Here is a 5,355-nt window from a genome sequence, read left to right as displayed (position 1 = left end):
GATAATCAAATTTTAAAAAAATAAAGTCATGAATGGCATGATGGTAATTCGATAAAACACAACCCTCTCTAGTCTCCGCCGTTCTTCTCCCGTAAAGTCACCGTCGGACCTCCACGTTCCCCTGCGTCCACCGTCCCCTTCTGTGTGTACTCTTCTTTCAAATATACTGCGTCACAACACCGCTGCCGCCACACACTGTCTTCTCTCGTGTCTCGCATCGCGGCGTCGACCTTCATGCACTCAGCTTCAACTTTGCTGACTTCAAATTTTTCCTGATATAATTGTTTATAGGGTTAACTGAAATGGAGCAGAGGCTGGCTAATGCTTTGCATTTGACAGTAAATGAAAAGAAATTCATTGAATCAGCTTTGCCTTCGGAGCTTCGAGTCGATGGTCGCCGTCCATTCGACTACCGTAAGCTCACCGTAAAGTTTGGCAGGCAATTAAATTTCTTGACTCTTGCACACTTTACTCTGTTTAAGGCTGGCCTTATTTTTCCGTTGTTTCATGCTTCTGAATATTTTTGTGGGTTTTGCAGAGAGGATGGGTCGTCTGAGGTGCAACTAGGGCAGACCCATGTGATGACTTTTGTAACAGCTCAGCCAGTTCAGCCTTACAGAGACAGGTCTAATGAAGGCTCACTTTCAATCTACACGGGGTTCTCTCCCATGGCTGATCCTTCATAAGAGCCTGGTCGTCCTGTAGAATTTGCTGTTGAGTTAGGGCGAATTATGGACCGTGGTTTAAGGTGATTTTTGTTAACTTAGTTTTTTCAGCCTTGGGGGGGGGGGGATTCCTGATTATTCAGGCTTAATCGAACCCTACGTATGGGTTATTTTAATTTCATGTATCCTGCTATTCTCCACGTATGGTGTAATCTCATTTAGAAATTGTGTGAGGAGGAATTGATTAGGTTCATATGCTAGTCTTGTAAAGGAATAAGATGTTTCGTTCTATTTTTTCTGATGTGAAAGGTTTTGTGGAAAGGTAAACTCATCTTCTGTTTAAAGTACAGATCATTGTCTGTTCTTAATGTTTACCCAAATTTATCTGAATGTTCAAAGTGAATCTGCAGGGAAAGCAGAGCTGTAGACACTGAATCACTGTGTGTTCTTTCTGGAAAGCTGGTGTGGGCCGTTCGAATTGATATCCATATATTGGACAATGGAGGGTGAGCTGTAGTTTAATTTTCTTTGTATATTGTCAGCTTTGCTTCTCCTCTGTTTTTTTACTTTACATCTTAGTAGTTTAACTAAATCGGCTTAAATGAGTTTATTTCCAGCTGTTTGGAGATACTGATGCTAAATGTGTACAATTCTTTTTGTTGGGAATAGAAACCTTGTTGATGCTGCCAACATTGCTGCTTTGGCTGCTCTCTGGACATTTCGGAGGCCTGAATGCACGTTAGGAGAGAATGATCAGGATGTTGTTGTGCATCCACCTGAGGTTAACTTAGTTTAAGAATAAACATTTACTACTTGGAAAATTTAACAACTTTCCTCTTTTTGTTATTTTGATGTGAAATTATGCTAAAACAATCCCAACTCGTGAGGAAGTTTTGCCATGGAACTGCAATATGATCTTGCAGCAATCCATGACTTCAAGTATTGTTTAGTTTATGTTCCATTGTTATTTATACAAGTAAGCTGGGAACTCATTGATTTTGCGTTTTGAAGTATATTTTGTTTAAATCTTGACAATGTCTTTTTGGCTATTCTTTCTTACATAATCCTGGTTCACAGTAGAAACAAAAAGCTTAATGATCTAGGACTAGTGGCATACATAATGGAAATGGGGGAGAAATCAGGTGAAGAGAAGATATAGAAGAAAGGAGGGAGAACTAGTAAAACTCTAGTAATGATAATACTTATGCCTAGCTAGTAAGCACCTTATGTAAAGTCCAAACTCCAAAGGCTAAATTTTAAAAAATGTAAAATAGTACAAAAATTTTGATGAAATATTCCAATGCTTTATGTCCACTTGAAATTAAAAACTCCTAGAAAATTAATAAAATAAAACTATTTAGTTTTAATCCTACTTCATTATTAATCAAAATAATCATGATCTTATTTAAATACGTATCTTCTATGCTTATCTGCAATTCGTAAATTGCCAACCATTAATATCATAATTTTTTTAATATATTTTTATTCTCCAATACTTGATGGAGTTGGATTCCAGTAAAGTATCGTCTGTTTGCTTAAGAAGGCCAATGTTTCATGACTAATTACCAGTTATATCTATTTTTATGATCATTTTACTGTATTAATGGGCATTAATTGACAGGTTCGAGAGCCACTTCGTTTGATTTTACATCATCTTCCCATTGCTGTGACTTTTGGATTTTTCAGTAATGAGAATATTGTGGTATAATATATTAATTTTTTTTCCAGTTATGAATGCATCTCTCAAGGCTAATTTAATATGCAATATCTATCTAATCTCGAATGACGCTTTCTAGGTGATGGACCCAACCCACCATGAAGAGGCAGTGATGACTGGGCGAATGACAGCTACACTAAATGCTAATGGTGATGTTTGTGCTGTTCAAAAGGCTGGAGGGGAAGGAGTCTTTCAGCGGGTGATCATGCATTGCTTGCAACTTGCTCATGTGAAAGCTGGTGATATCACGACCAAGATAAAAAATGCTGTAAGGTTTCCATGTATTGTGCATGAGTTTTTAGGGCTTGATTTGGTATTGAAGTCATGACCATTGTTTTGTGAAATGCCGAACCCCAATAGGGTCAAAGGTCTATGAAAGTCTCATGAAATTTTAGCAATTTTAATCCAACATACATGTTCTTCAATACAGCTCATGATGTTGAGGTTTATTAGCTTATTTGGAATAATAAATTTTATGTTTTGGAATGTTCATGCTAAATTTTGCAGGATTGATTGTTGGATACTGGGTAGTGTTAGGTAAAATTACTTTTGAAGTGCCTAACTATAAGAAAAGGAATAAAAGATTTTGCTATTTGTTTGAGTACATATTGCTAAAATTAATGTGCAGATTCATATTATCTTTAAAAAAAAAAAAAGGGTGCAGATTGAGTTCTGCATGAACATTGACTTGCTTTTGCCAATGAAGTCTCGTCTTCATACCTAATGAAAATGCTTCCTAAGCAGCACTTTTATTGTTATTGTCATATGACTCTTTAGTGTAGATTTCCACTTATTCCTTTTTCTTATGAATGAAACTGGTGTAGGTTGAATCATACAGCACAGAAAGGACCCTTCGGAAGATTAAGCGTCACTCTACTGAGGCCTTAAATGTAAGTGGTTCTTCTGTTAAACTAGAGGAAAAACAAAGGCAGTCAGATGGTCAGAAGGATGGTGGTTGTTTAGACCAATCAATGCCAAAGGATGAGGGCAGTTTCATGGAATGTGATGCCACATCATCAAAAGTACAAAGTAGCATCAGGGATAAAGGCTCGCAAAATTTCATTGGGGGTCCCTCAAGGTGGTATGATATCATCCTCTTGAAAAACTAATGGATTCCATTCAAATGTTGTCCATTTTAATGCTAAACTTGTCCTTTCATACGTGTAGAGAGAAATTAGCAAAGAAATTTAGGTGTTCAATAGTTCTAAAAGTTTTTCCGGCCAAAGAAAAGAAAGTTATAAAAGTGTAAGAAGAAAAACATTTTATAACATCGTCTTCAGAAATATCATATCCTATTTATACCAAAAAGTATGATTGTAATAGTGAAAAAAAACAAAGTAGTGGAACAGTTTCGTGGAGGTAACTATAATATATACTTAGAAGCCTCTGCATCACGATACTTTGAGGTCATGTCATCCTGAGTTGTGTCTATATCAAGAACAGTTATGTTTGATTTAATAAAAATTGTTCTTTGTATAACAAAATTTCCTTCTTTGTCCAGGGATCCATACTCTGAGGGAGTCAATTTTGATGATCTTAGAGCTTCTCTGGCATCATGTGGTAATAATTTTTTCTCTATACTTGTAACCTAAGATTGTACTTCACCTATTCTGTCAACCATTGTGATTTTAGCCGTGATATACCTTCTAATTGGCTCTTTAAAGGTATACTGATCCGCTGGCACTTGCTTGCACTTGGGGTTGTTCGACTGCCAGTGTAGAAAGCAACAATGAATGGTCATTATTTTTAACAAAATTTATTTGATTGAGTGCTACATATTTATGTTTCATAAAATATTATTGCTTGATCTTCTAATTATCGGGTGACATTGTCTGTTTCGTGTTGGGGGGGGGGGGGGGAAGGAGAGAAAATCGTCTGTTTAGCCTTTTTGGCGTTCATAGTGTCTTTCCTCAAGAATGGGTTATGAAGGAATGCTCTGTGGTAAACATCTAGGGGTCAAATCTTATTCATTTAACCAAAAAAAAAAAAAAGTCATAATACTCATTGAGGCACTAATCTTGGCACCAATGGCAAGGGCCTCAGTTGATAGACTGAATGGACACCCCTTAAAGTATGAGAGGCGATAACCCCTTCTGCTGATGTGTTGATTCATCCTTAGTGCCTGGGCAGGCACCTGCTACTCGATGAACTATTGTTAAAAATTCATTCTCCTATATGACTTGTGAAGAAAGTTTTAAAGTATCATCAGCTTATGCACTAAAGGAAGCAGAAACAAATCAGCACTTGTGCATAGCATATGCTTCTAAATGTAATCATCATATAAATGCATAATCTTGCTAGATCATTTCTAAAATGAGCAGGACAGTCAGCTACTTGCAAACAGAAGGATTCAAGTTGTGAAACAATGTCTACTGAAGTTAAGCTAGAGGAACAACCACAAGATAGTAAATTAGATTCTTCAACAGCAAACACAACCTCAACTGCTGTGCAAAAGATCAAAGGCATGACTCTGAAAGATGCAGTGAAGCCCAAGAACAAGAGAAGAAAGAAGAAAGCTGCCTCTGATCTCGCAAGCTAGATGAGCTGTTGTCAGTTTACATATTACCTCTTACCATGTATGTTGTCTAAATTGTTTCCTTGGAAATTTTCTTTTTTGGAAGAAAACCCTGAAGGATACATGAAAATTTAATCGATAATGAAGACTCTTTATTATCTTTTTTTGTGATCAAAGTATGCTTCATGCTTGATGTCATCAATTATTCAATTGTTATCATTTTGGTCCTTTGTTCCCAAAAGTTCATCTTTTTGTTTTCTCATTTCTCAAGGTCATCCGCTTTTAGTTGACACTGAAGTGCTTCTTGCTTTGTGCTCAAAAATAGAAGGGTCGTTTTGGTGGAATTAGTAACTAGGCATCTCAAAACATTTCTTTTTCCATAGGAACGTCTAGTTTTTGAGCAATCAATTTTAGATTTCACTTAGTTAATGCATTGCCTGGTACCTTATATGTATTTT

At 36.5% G+C, this 5,355-nt stretch overlaps 1 pseudogene; it reads left to right on the top strand.

Annotated features, from left to right (window-relative positions):
* Positions 1-209: 209 nt before the first annotated feature.
* LOC114717029 (exosome complex component RRP45A-like) lies at positions 210-4,921 on the top strand (annotated as a pseudogene).
* The last annotated feature ends 434 nt before the right edge of the window (positions 4,922-5,355 follow it).

This window comes from Neltuma alba, unplaced genomic scaffold (assembly GCF_004799145.2).
Source record: "Neltuma alba isolate B1F8T4 unplaced genomic scaffold, ASM479914v2 tig00011705_pilon, whole genome shotgun sequence".
Classification (NCBI taxonomy): domain Eukaryota; kingdom Viridiplantae; phylum Streptophyta; class Magnoliopsida; order Fabales; family Fabaceae; genus Neltuma; species Neltuma alba.
The sequence above is the reverse complement of the archived record's forward strand: the minus strand, read 5'-3'. Positions and strand labels throughout refer to the sequence as shown.